The 14,570-nt window shown below is 42.0% G+C and overlaps 1 protein-coding gene across 1 annotated transcript in view; it reads left to right on the top strand.

Annotated features, from left to right (window-relative positions):
* Positions 1 to 14,570, top strand: part of COL8A1 (collagen type VIII alpha 1 chain) — a 132,610-nt gene that overhangs the window by 54,664 nt on the left and 63,376 nt on the right. The window lies entirely within an intron of this gene.

A 14,570-nucleotide genomic window follows, 5' to 3' on the forward strand; every position in this document is an offset into this window, starting at 1 on the left:
TGTGTTTTCTGACAGTTGGTTGATGTATCGGAATGTGGATGCTCACCAAGTCATTGTTCCAACTTTCAGTGCTGTTCTCCATTAGACAGAGTTGCCATAATAAAATCTTATTTACGCTGGTGGGACGCTGTCTCATGATCTTCGTGTCTTCCAGGTGCATGAGTTGGCCAACTAGGACAATCATTTCTTTATTTTAGGTTCACAACTTACCATAAAAATTATTGCTGTATTAATATCAGTATGTTTTGTTACTGGAATTCCATCCACATTTTTCTTCTGTTTTATATTTTAGAAAAGCCCAATTATGAGATTTCATGGACCTTAATCTTCTGTAAGCCTCTAGTAAGATGTTCTATATTTCCATGCGCCAGTGGAAATTGGATCAGAGCATTTCGCTTGGACTTTGATCCAGTCCAGTGTTGGGACTATGGCCAGTATATTTTGAGAAACCATTGCCACCTAGGATACAAAGCTACATTAGACATCACTGTAAAATTCTGCCTGAATAATAACACCTCGATAACTATATAGATTATATATATATATATATATATATATATATATATATATATATATATATATATATATATATATAAATTTACAGTATCTCACAAAAGTGAGGACTCCCCTCACATTTTTGTAAATATTTCATTATATCTTTTCAACACTGAAGAAATTACACTTTGCTGCAATGTAAATTAGTGAGTGTGCAGCTTGTATATCAGTGTACATTTTCTGTCCCCTCAAAATAACTCAACACACAGCCGTTAACAGGGATGGACTGGCCATTGGGACTACAGGGAGTTTCCCAGTGGGCCGATTGCTCAGTGGGCCGACTTAAGTGACAGCGCGAATGCCGCGTCCCTCCGCTCCTCTGTCTCTCCCTCCCCGCAGCGCTCACCTGGGGGGAACAAAGAAGCAGGGGGAGGAGCAGGGACGACGACAGAGGAGCATGGGGGGAGGGGACAGACAGCTGACTCAACAGCTATAGCCTGGGAGTTTCTCACTTCTGCCTAATCTTGTCCCATAAGGGGGGGCACCAAACTGATTCTTTGCCCCGGGTGAAATAATGTCTAGTTTTCACACTGGTACTGCCTATAAGAATACCAGTACCAGCCGTTCTACTCTAATAAAGTAGAACGGCTAGTGGCTAGTGAAGGGGGAGAGGGGGCTTGGGTGGCCGGAGGGGGGGGGGTGCGGGAGTTGTCCAGCCGCCATGGGAGAGACCTGTCAAAGTGGACCAGTCTGGATGAAGTCCTAGGCCAAATTTATGTCCTAGTCCAGCCCTGGCCGTTAATGTCTAAACTGCTGGCAAAAAAAAGTGAGTACACCCCTAAGTGAAAATTTCCAAATTTGGCCCAAAGTGTCAATTTTTGTGTGGCCACCATTATTTTCCAGCACTGCCTAACCTTCTTGGGCATGAAGTTCACCAGAGCTTCACAGGTTGCCTTTGGAGTCCTCTTCCACTCCTCCATGACAACATCACCGAGCGGGTGGATGTTAGAGACCTTGTGCTCCTCCATCTTCCATTTGAGGATGACCCAGAGATCCTCAATAGGGTTTAGGTCTGGAGAGATGCTTGGTCAGTCCATCACCTTTACCCTTAGCTTCTTTAGCAAGGTAGTGGTCTTCTTGGAGTTGTGTTTGGGGTCGTTATCATGTTGGAATACTGCCCTGCGGTCCAGTTTCCAAAGGGAGGGGATCATGCTCTGCTTTAGTATGTCACATTACATGTTGGCATTCATGGTTCCCTAAATGAACTGTAGCTCCCCAGTGGTGGCAGCACTCAAGCAGCCCCAGACCATGACACTCCCACCACCATGCTTGACTATATGCAAGACACACTTGTCTTTGTACTCCTCACCTGGTTGCTGCCACACATGCTTAACACCATCTGAACCAAATAAGTTTATCTTGGTCTCATCAGGCCACAGGTCTCCAGTAACCCATGTCCTTAGTCTGCTATTCTTCAGCAAACTGTTTGAGGGCTTTCTTGTGCATCATCTTTAGAAGAGGCTTCCTTCTGGAACGATAGCCATGCAGACCAATTTGATGCAGTGTGCGGCGTATGGTCTGAGCACTGAATGGCTGGGGTGCTGGCAGTGTCTATTTCCCAAAGCCAACCTCTGGATATGATGCTGAGCACATGCACTCAAGCGAGGCCTGTTCTGAGTGGAACCTGTCCTGTTAAACGGCTGTATGGTCTTGGCCATCGTGCTGCAGCTCAGTTTTAGGGTTATGGCAATCTTATAGCTTAGGCCAGTGGTTCTCAACCCGGGGGTCAAATTAAAATTTTCCAGGGGTCACTAAATCCTGGGCTGTTCCTGAAGCCCACACCGCTCTCCCAGTCTTTTTGCGGCTGCCCAGAAGGGCTGTCCCTGGAGCCTGTGGCCACTCAGCTGGGCTGTTCCTGGAGCCCGTGGCCGCCCACTCCTCTTCGCAGCCGCTCCATTTAATTCACCGCATGGGTGGGGGGGGGACTAGAGGTTAGCTGACTGGTGAGGAATGTGAAGTGGGAGGAGCTGGAGGAGACCCTATATTCTGATTTTGGCATAGGTGTCACTGCTGCGAGACACCACTTAGCTGGAGACACAGTGAGTAACACTACCAGGCTGTGATTAGAGTTGCCATTAAAAGTCCCCACTACAGTTCTCAGATTAGCAGGTGACCTTGATCAAGAGCACCTAAGTTGGCTGATCAGAACTCCCCCCAGCACTGCCACTGATCCCTCCCCCCACCAGTACTGCCACTCATCCTAACTCCCCGCCAGCACTGCCGCTCATCCTATTCTGCCCCCACCCCACCAAGGAGTAAGAGAAGGAATACAAATAGAGAATACATTGAAAGGAAAGGAAAAGAGGGGAAGGAAAGAATAAGAGAAAGAACAAGAAAGATGGCTAGAGAGAGAGGGATGGGGGAGGGGGAAACAAGAAATGAAAATAGTGAGAGATACAAGGGAAAGAAAGGAGAACAAAGAGTGGTACATCCTAAAATAATAAGAGGTTTTAATAATGTACGAGTGGAAAGGAACTCAGGGAGCGCTAAATGTCTGTGGGTTAGAGGCACAAATTACTTGTCTTGCCTTGGGTGCTGACAACCCACGCTACAAAAATAATTTTTTACTGTTAGGGGTCCCCACAACATGGGAAATTTTATCAAGGGGTCACGGCACTAGAAGGTTGAGTATCCCTGCTATAGAGGGATATGCGTTGTTCACATTTCATGTCTGAGGTTTACAACCACTTTATGTTCTGATATTTACACAGCCCCATCACACAGTTACAGATGAGCAATACACTAGGCGCACTATGGGCAGTTTTGAAGCATTTGATGAACATTAAGGCACAATAAAAACTGCTCCACAACTGCCTATTCCATTACAGTAAATTAACTAATCTTAAAGTGGTTGTAAACTCAAAAAAACAAAACAAACATGCAAGACAAAGGCATAATGAGCTGTGACCAGTGACATGTCTCCCAAAGTTATTTCCAGTTCGTGGGCTCTGACGCTGTGATTGGCCAGAGCCATGATGACGTCATTCCCCCACATGTGTGTGGGAGCCGCAGGTCAGGGCACGGATACTGAAGAAACGCCTCGAGCGGACCGTTTCTTTAGTGCACATGTGCCGATGTTGCGGATACAGTGAATATCTCCTGAACTGTGCTTTACAACTACTTTAACACCCTGTAATGGCACCACAACTGCCTGCCAGAGCATTTGCGAAGTGTTACGATAGACTTCAATGGGATGCGTTGAAAAGGCTTCAAACACCTCCTGACTCAACATGAGGTTTCAATTTTGAAGCGACACAACGCTAACACTTCATGTTTTCATACTGTGGACAGCACTGTGTGCTGTCTATTGTATCTTGGAAGCTACCGCGCATGCGCCAAAATCTCATCGAGCATGTGCAGGTTTCCATGGAGGCAGGTAAGTATACAGACGCTCGGGTTTCTCGGCAGGATAACACTGCTGAGAATCACGACGAGAAAATAGAGAGCAGGTTCTCTATTTTTCTCATTGAGATTCCAGGCAGTTTTCTGGCCGAGAAACCATACACACGCACGGTTTTCTCGGCAAAAAGCTCTGCCAGCAGTTTTCCTGCTGTTTTTGGCCGAGAAAACCGTGCGTGTGTACGAGGCTTAAGTCTTATTAAATTACTTACTTTGGTTGCATAAAAAAAATACATGTAATGATTTATTAATACAAATCATCATTAATGTGTCTTTTATACGTATCTGCGCCCCGAGGCGATTCAGTTCGCATGTGTCGCGCTATACAAGTTTCTCACTCACTCACTCATCTGTCTGGAGTCCAGCTTTAATTTACCCTGCAACCATGGGTAGCATTACTGTCATTTCTGGGATACTGCTTTATTATTTACTGAAGCTGAACCAGACACAAACCACCTGAGGGTTTCCAGACATAACCTGACTTTTGGATTTTACTGGCCGGGAGCTTGAATAAATAGAACTAGACAAGGGTGTCGTTTTCTTGTGTTGCCCCGTGCTACATGCTGTGCATTTCTCCAAGGAGCAGCAGATCCAATTATGAAAACATTTCTAAGAACACGACATGGTCCTGTTTTAAGACACGTTTTTCCCATCTCCGAACCGGCTTAGCCCTCGGCCAAATCGTCGACATCATTACTGGTGAAATCTCTGTTTATTTTTCAAAGCCGAAAATTGCTATTCTCTCTTCCCAACACTTTAATCTGTTTTCTTACATGGACTTCAAACCTTGTTTATGCACACGTACAACTGGGGCAGTCAAAACAAGTCAGATTTGGATTAATAGTCCAAACAGACAGAGAAAAATCTAGCCCGGTAATTAAAGACAGGATCAAACTGATTAGCTTGTCTCTTATTGTCATTGATTTTCAGCATTGTGGTTTTCCAAACATTTGGTGATATTTATGAACATCTGTAACCCTGATGTCAGAATTCTTAACTCCGAGTTTGGTGATCAGCCAGTCTGGTCTCAGTCTTCGCCAAAAGAAATTAAGGTCAGATATTACTCAGGAGTTTATTTGATGGATAGATATCTAAATGACTCACTTTTTCATGTTTTCTACATTTTTGTGCAATTCATCAGGGGAAGTCAAGTTTTCCAAACAGGCAAACATGGATCATGTGCACATTCCTGCCTTGAAATACCGACTGCAGGACTAGACTAGGTCTTTCATAGACAACCTGTGTCCTGCTAACATGTGTTTATTTGTAGCTCCTAGAATGCTTTGCGGGATACAGGGAAGAATTAAAGGTCAATTTAAGTATCTATACAAGAGAGATCCTATGCGCTACCACTTTAACCACTTGCCGACCGATGCACGCCGATATACATCAGCAGAATGGCAGCGGTGGGCAAATGGGCATACCTGTACGCTCCCTTTAAGTAGCTACATGGCAGGCGTGCCCCGCCGCAATCTACGTTACTGTGCCCGTGGGCCCCGCAAACTCGATGTTCGCCGGCGGCCCGCAATCGTGTCACCGTGAGGCAGAACGGGGAGATGCCTTTGTAAACAAGGCATTTTCCTGTTCTGCCTAGTGACAGGACAGTTATCTACTACTCCCTGTCATCGGGAGCAGTGATCACTGTCGTGTCACTTGTAGCCCAGCCCCCCCACAGTTAAAATCACTGCCTAGGACACACTTAACCCCTTCATCGCCCCCTAGTGTTTAACCCCTTCCCTGCCAGTGTCACTTACACAGTAATCAGTGCATTTTTATAGCACTGATTGCTCAATAAATGACAAAATAGCATCAAAAGTGTCTGATGTGTCCGCCATAATGTCGCAGTCATGATAAAAATCGCAGATCGCTGCCATCACTAATAAAAATAAATTATAAAAAAATTGCCATAAATCTATCCCCTATTTTGTAGACGCTATAACTTTTGCGTAAACCAATCAATATATGCTTATAGTGATTTTTATTACCAAAAATATGTAGAAGAATACATATCGGCCTAAACTGAGAAATTAGCTTTTTTTTTTTTTTATGGGGATACTTACTATATCAAAATTTACAAAATATTGTGTTTTTTTCCAAAATGTATGCTCTTTTTTGTTTAATAGCGCAAAAAATAAAAATCGCAGAGATGATCAAATACCACTAAAAGAAATTTGTGGGTAAAAAAAGGACGTAAATTTTGTTTGGGTACAGCGTTGAACGACCGCACAATTGTCAGTTAAAGCGTCGCAGTCCCGAATCCCAAAAAATGGCCGGTCATTCAGCAGCCAATTCTTCTGGGGCTGAAGTGGTTAAGTTGTTAATTAAATGTATAATTAAAAGTAGGGATCAAGCAGCTGCTTACATTGAATCTATGTGTCTTCAAATATATAAATAAGATGAATATTCCGGAAGTGATGTCACCTGGCTCCGTCCGGAGCATCGCATTACTGCTCACGTGACTTTTTCAGGGATCTCTGATTATTATTGCTGGATATACTGTGGAGAGGAGTGAAGAGTGGAAGTATATGGTGTATATACACAAGAGTAGAAGCATATAAGGGGAATAGCCATCAAGCCAAAATACACCTATATAAAAGTATAGGTCTATATTGAAGGTGAGCAGTCATTTTTGTACAAGGGTGGAGCATGGCATTGTAAACACAGAAAGGTTGAATCACATGGATTAGGAAATATGTAAGTGTTGGACATTTTCATAGAAACTCAATATAGTGCAGTTGTGGGCACTTTCTACTAGCACTTGTGTGGTTGGACTGACAGCACTGGGAATGTGGTATCAATCTCCATATGAGCTTCATCAGGAATTGCTGCTTTTTGCCACATTATTTATTTTGCACTGAATTTACAGCACAGGAATTGCGATATTAACCCACAGTAGGGTTGGTAACACTAGAAGCTATTGCATACTTTACCTTTGTATGCAGCACTTTGCACTTTATATGGCTAAATTAATTGCATAAGTTTTATTTTGTAAGCACCAGTGAAGTATTTAGTATTCATTTTATTTCTTAATTTTATTTACAGTATATTTATGTGACGTGTTTATTGGAGTAGGTGCCACATTTTTTATTTCCCAATGTCCTTTTTGAGAACAGGTGGCCAAAACTGAACTGCATATTCCAGGTGACTTATTACTAATGATTTGTACAGGGGCAAAATGATATCTCTCTCTCTGGAGTCCATACCTCTCTTAATACAAGAAAGGCCTTTGCTCGCTTTGGAAACCACAGCTTGGCATTGCATGTTATTATTGAGCTTATGATCAACTAAAACCCCCAGATCCTTCTCCACTATAGATTCCCCCAGTTGAACTCCTCCTTATATGTATGATGCATGCATATTCTTAACCCCCAGGTGCATAACTTTACATTTATCAACATTAAACCTCATTTTCCACTTAGTTGCCCAATTAGACAGAGCATTGAGGTCGACTTGTAAATTGGAGACATCCTGTAAGGACGTTATTCCACTGCATAGCTTGGTGTCATCTGCAAATACAGAAATGGTACTTTCATTCCCAGACTCTATATAATTTATAAAGATATTAAAAAGTAAGGGTCCCAACACTGAACCTTGGGGTACACCATAGATAGCCTTTGACCATTAGGAGTAAGAATCATTAACCACGACTCTCTGAATTCTGTCTTTTAGACAGTTTTCTATCCATTTACAAACTGATCTTTCCAACCTTGTAGACTTTACCTTACACCAGGGGTGCCCAACCTTTTGAAGAGTGAGGGCCACTTAAGCGACTTGGTAACCGGTAGCGGGCCACAATGAGTGGAGCGGGTGGATGGCAGCCCTCTCTACTCTATAGAACCCATTCTTTTTTTTTTTTTTTTGCGGATCGGATTGGAAGTAGGTATTTGTAAACAGACACAAGTCCATTTACATCTGCCACTCCTTAGAGGTGAATAGAGGGTCCGACTGGGTTGGACTGACCATGTGAAAGGGGCCTAAGGCTGCTTTCACACTGATGCGCTGTTGTTTACCCGCATCACGGGTGCAGCTCAGTTGACCTGTGGCTTTTCTTCAGGTTAGCTGCACTTTGCCATTCAGACTTCTATTATATCCTATAGTCTATAGCTCAGTGCAGGTAACCCGCAGGTCCACCGCTCTGCACCTGCGGATCAGTTTAAAAGCAGCCCAGTAACCACTGCAGAACAGATATGCCCATATATACACTGTGATTTTATCAATAAACGTACCTTTAATAACAGTATTCTATTCCATCCCAGAGCAGCAGGTCACGGGCCACATCAGAGGGCTCCGCGGGCCACATGTGGCCCCCGGGCCACTTGTTGGGCACCCCTGCCTTACACATTAGCTGTGTGTGTCAAACGCTTTTGCAAAAATCAGGTATACCACGTCTGCAGCCACCCCTCTGTCCATGATTTCACTTACCACTTCATAAAAAGAAATCAGGTGTGTTTGACAACTTCTGTCTTTCATGAATCCATGCTGTCTGTTGCTTAAAATATTTTTTTCCAGCAAGAACTTGTCTATGTGGTCTTTTATTAAACTCTCCAATATCTTCCCGACTATAGAAGTTAAACTAACAGGTCTATAGTTACTTGGTAAATACTTTGATCCCTTTTTAAATATAGTCACCACATTGGCCCTGCGCCAATCCAGTAGTACCATTCCAGTCATTAACGAGTCCCTAAATATTAGATACAGTGGCTTTGAAATGACAGAGCTCAATTATTTTAGGTTCCGTGGGTGGATGCCCTCTGGTCCACCTTTATTCTGTCTAAATATTTCTGGACCATATCACTTTTGAGCCATTGTGTATCATTTGGGGCTGTGCCAGTACCACCCCCATCATGGACATGAGCTTCCCCATGCTCCAATGTATACACAGAGCTGAAGAAATCATTTAATAAATTAGCCTTCTCTTTGTCCCCAGTCACCCACTCTAGATTATTTTGTAAGGGGCCTACATGCTCAGACTTCACCTTTTTACTATTAATATATTTGAAGATTTTTTGGGGGGTTTGTCCTACTATCTTTTGCAATCTGTCATTCGTTTTGAATTTTTGCATCCTTGATTTCCTTTTTACATATCCTGTTATATTCTTTGTAACATTTAAACAATAATAGTTTCTTCATTTTTTTTTTTTTTTTAATGTTCTTTTCTTATTATTTATATCCATTTTACCTTTAGTGGTATGCCACATAGGTTTTATTTTTAGCCTTTTAAAACGTATTGTCCATGGGAATATACTTTGCAGTGAGTTTGCAGACAGTCTTTTTGAAGAATTTCCATTTCTGTTCTGTGTCCATTGATGCCAAAATTCCCTCCCAGTCTTTTTCGGGTTCTTAAAAATTACATTTTTTTTATGTCATTAAAAACGATCGTGTGTGGGCTCCAGAGCATTTTTCACGATCTAAAAAATGGCCATTAAAATTTCGAACATGCTCTATTTTTTCACAACGTTTTTAACGTTGTCGTTTTTAAGGTTGTAAAAAATGATCGTGTGTGGGATTTAATGACGTGAAAAAAACGTGCATGCTCAGAAGCAAGTTTATGAGACGGGAGCGCTCGTTCTGTTAAAACTAGCATTCGTAATGGAGTAAGCACATTCATCATGCAGTAACAGACTGAAAAGCGCGAATCGTCTTTTACTAACACAAAATCAGCAAAAGCAGCCCCAAGGGTGGCGTCATCCGAATGGAACTTCCCCTTTATAGTGCCGTCGTACGTGTTGTACGTCACCGCGCTTTGCTAGAGCATTTTTTTTTTCACGATCGTGTGTAGGCAAGGCCGTTTTAATGATCGGGTTGAAAAAAACTTAAAAACTTCATTTTTTAGAACCTGAAAAACCATCGTGTGTACGCGGCATTAGTCTTGGAGAGCATGAAAAGGACACCTCACCATTCTCCCATTACACTCGGCACATCTTACCATTCACCCCTATATACTCAAAACACGCCATTATGCACCCCTGTACACTCAGCACACCACATCATGCACCCCTATACACATAACACACCCCACTGTTCACCCCTTTACACTCACCATACCCCATCGTGCAACCTCTATACACTCATAACACTCCACTATGCACTATTATACACTCAGCACACTTCACTATGCACTTCTATACACTCAGCACACAACTCCATGCTCCATTATACTCTCAGCACACCCCTAAATGCTCCATGATACACTCAGCATACCCCTGAATGCTCCATAATACATTCAGCACACCCCTCCATGCTCCATGATACACTCGGCACACCCCACAATGCACCTTGATACATACAGCACACCCTACCATGCACCTCCATACACTCAGCACACCCTACCATGTACCCCCATACACTTAGCACACCCCACCACGTACCTTCATACACTTAGCACACCCCACCACGTACCGCTATACACTCAGTACACCCAACCTTTCACCCCTATACACTCACCACACCCCACTATGCACATCTATACACTCAGCACACCCAACCATACATAAAAATACACTCACACAAACCTCTCCATGTACAGTACATAGTTACATAGTTATAGTTAGTCTTGTTATACAAACACATAAGTCCATATAGTTCAACCAATAGAAGGGAACACAAATGTTATATAATCCTTTATACACAATCCTATACCCACAGTTGATCCAGAAGAATGCAAAAAAATAAAAAATAAAATAAAGCATGATCCAATTTGCTCCAGTGGAGGAAAAATAATTTTCGGATTCCCCAAGAGGCAATCAGATATTCGCTGCATCAACTTTACCTATAAATATTATTATCCAGTTATGTTATGTGTATCTAGGAAATAATCCAGACCTTTCTTGAAACAATCTACTGTAACGATACAATAAAACAATACACTCAGCAGATCTCGGCACACCTGACCATGAACATCTAGGCACTCAGAACACCCCACCATCCACCTCTATATCCTAAACACACTCCTTCATTTATCTCTGTACACTCAGCACACCCCACCATTGAACTGCTGGTTGTGCACTAGGGCTCTAGCAGAACTGATTTAATTACAGGTGTGTTGCCTTGTTGTTATTATTTTTTTCTTTTTTAATACTTACAGTTATCCTTTAGGCTCAGTTCACACTATTGCAACCTGAAAGTCACACAACTTCTGTTGCGACTTTGCCAGGCGACTTCTTGGCGGTTTGCTGGTGACTTGATGTGACTTTTGAATACTACTGTGATGTGACGTTGAAGCAACTTTCAGGGAATGCCTGAGTAATCTTCTTGTAATATCGGATCCAAATCACCTTAATATAGATGAGGATCCAACTCAGTGGCGACTTCTATGGGCACAAGACGGATAGAAGTTGCCTTGAGGTAGTACAGGAACTTTTTCTAAAGTCTGAGCGACTTCAGTAGTGCTAATTACGACAGCTCTCATTGACTAACATAGGATTTCACATGTCATGCGACTTGGGGTCTGACATGTCGGCTCCCAAGTCGCAGCAGTGTGAACTGTATCTTAATGTGACTTTGTCCTCTAAATATTGTAAACAGAGACATACTTAACACTTTAAGAAAACAGCAATGTTTGGATTAATTACTGTACACATTATTATAGTTAGAGGCTCCTACTATTCATACAAACAGAACACTTTCATTAAAGATCAGGCTTTTTAATTCCAGAAGTTCTAGGCATTTGCAGTGGATTTTGCACAAACTGTCAGATTTAAGTGCTCTGCCAGACTGCTGAAGTAAATGGTTACCTAATTCCCTGTGAAATAAAAGGTGTTATTGTTTCATAAGCAGCTACTGTGGTAGATTTGCAGATATTTTAAGAGTATTAATTCAGGCGGAAGTAGATTTCTTGAAAGGGGTAGAGGCAATAATTCAACACAAACTTAAAGGGACACTATATTACAAAAAATGGTCAATGTTTTATAGCAGAGTGATCTTCTACTAAAATTTGTGTGTTTTAAACTAGCTCTGCAGTAACTGATGATCTTATTCAAGATTGAGATAAATGGCCACGTTCTGCCACAATCTCAAGGCTCGGTGTGACACCATCTAGGGGAATAAGATATTTAGGGATGCCTCTAAAAAGGTTTCTGTAAATGTACAATACTGTCCATGGAGATTGTACAGCAGGCTGGAAAATGTCTCTGTATCCTACTGTGTTTCCCCGAAAATAAGACCGGGCCCTATATTAATTCTTGCTACAAAAAACACACTAGGGCTTATTTTCAGGGGATGTCTTATTTATTTGTGGTATGTACAAAAAAGTTTCTCCCCCTGTCAGCTCTGGAGTCGGCATTGTGAAATTCTGTAATCCCAAAAATAATTCTTTGTTTAAAGACCTTATAAAATGATGTAATCCTTTCTGTAAAAAGATGATATCATGTGCAGTGTGTCTTCTTGTGTAACATTATTGTGGAAAATACCTTAATTACAGTGCCGCTTGCCGCTCACGTGACCCGCTGGAGCTCTTCTTCCCTACTCCAAATACTGCAGAGGGAGGTGCCAAGCTCCCCAATGACGTCAGCCCCACTGAGTACTGCAGTGGGTAGGGGCTTAATAAAGTTTTATTGAAAAAAAAAACAGCTGACATCAGCCAGGAGGAGAGGAAAGGAGCTCCGGTGGGTCACGTGAGCGCTCAGCAGTGCTGCAAATAAGGTATTTTCCACAATAAAGTTACAAAAGGGAAACACACTGCACATTATATAATCTTTTTACAACGGATACATGTTTTTACAAGGACTTTAACTAGGGCTTATTTTTGGGGTAGGGCTTATATTGCAGCCATCCCAGAAACTCACGCTAGGTCTTATTTTCGAGGTAGGGCTTATTTTCGGAGAAACAGGGTAGTTTACCCTTCCCTCAATTAGGAGGAGTAGAAGGAGGTATGGATCACCCTATGTTCCATTTCAATCTGTAGGCTGGGCTGCACACGAGATTCAGCGGCAGGTACTGGAGCTGTAGACAGAAGACCCTTGCTGCTGTTTTTGGTGTCACATCTTCCCATCTGTGGCTAGAATAGGAAACATACATGTTAGAAACTGTGATTTTTTTTTTTTTTTTGTGTTTCATATATTACAAACATGAACTGTGAAAATGACAGTAATACTGTTTAGCTGATTAACTCATTGATGTATAGCATCTCACAGTTTTAAATCTGTTACTTTAACTTTAGACCTCAGTCAGAACGGAAGATAAAGCTGAACTCCAGGAAAACAGCTACAGTTGTGCTCAAAAGTTTGCATAAACTGGCAGAAATTGAGAAATTTTGGCATTAATATTGGAAATTTGACTGATCATGCCAAAAAAACTGTCTTTTATTTAGGGATAGCAATCACAAGAAGTCATTTATTATCACATTGTTTTTTTGGATCCTTTTTAAATCATAATAACAGAAATGACCAAAATAAAAAGTTTGCATACCCTGGAATGTTTGGCCTTTGTACAGACAAAGAAAGTGGCACACACAGGTTAAAATGGCAAATAAAGGTTAATTTCCCCAATTTTTTTTTAAATCACAATTAGTGTCTGTGTATAAATAGTCAATGAGTTTGTTAGCTCTCACATGGATTCACTAAGCAGACTAGACACTGACCCATGAGGAGGTAGAAAAGAACAGTCAAAAGACCTGCGTAACAAGATAATGAAGCTTTACAAAGATGGAAAAGGATATAAAAAGATATCCAAAGCCTTGAATATGCCAGTCAGTACTGTTTAATCACTTATTAAGTAGTGTAAAATTAGGGGCTCTTTTGATACCAAGCCAAGGTCAGGTAGACCAAGAAAGATTTCAGCCACAACTGGCGGAAGATTTGCTCAGAATACAAAGAAAAGCCCACAGGTAACCTCAGGAAAAATAAAGGCTGCTCTGTGGTTGTTTTTAAGGAGCACAATATGATGAACAAAAAAGAGCTGCGTGGTCAAGTTTCCATAAAGAAGCCTTTACTGTACAAGTTCCACAAAAAAGCTGGTTACAATAAGCCCAACAACACCTTGACATGCCTCATTGGGCTTTTCTGTGGCATTGGCGCAGTAAAGGCTTCCTTCTGGCAGATCAACCATGCAGCTAAGTTTTCTTCAAGTATCGTTGAATTGTGCTCCTTAAAAACAACCACACCGTCTTTTTGTAGAGCAGCCTGTATTTCTCCTGCGGTTCGCTGCTGGTTTTTCTTTGTATCCTGAGCAATTCTTCCGCCAGTTGTGTCTACACTCTCTCTTGGTTTACCCGACCTTGGCTTTGTATCAAAAGTACCCCAAATTTTCCACTTCTTAATAAGGAGGATCAGGGCTGCTCTGTGTAAAACTATGGCACAGAGCAAGTAGGTATAACGGGTTAGATCCACAAAGAAAGTACGCCGGCGTATCTATTGATACGCCGGCGTAATTTCAAAATTCCCGCGTCGTATCTTTGTTTTGAATCCTCAAAACAAGATACAATGGCATCTGGGTTAGATCCGACAGGCATATGTCTTCGTACGCCTTCGGATCTTAGATGCAATTTTTCGACGTCCGCTAGGTGGCGTTCCCGTCGTAATCCGCGTCGAGTATGCAAATTAGCTATTTCCGACGATCCACGAACGTACGAGCGGCCGTCGCATTTTTTTTACGTCGTTTCCGTTCGGCTTTTTCCAGCA

This window comes from Rana temporaria, chromosome 2 (assembly GCF_905171775.1).
Source record: "Rana temporaria chromosome 2, aRanTem1.1, whole genome shotgun sequence".
Classification (NCBI taxonomy): Eukaryota; Metazoa; Chordata; class Amphibia; order Anura; family Ranidae; genus Rana; species Rana temporaria.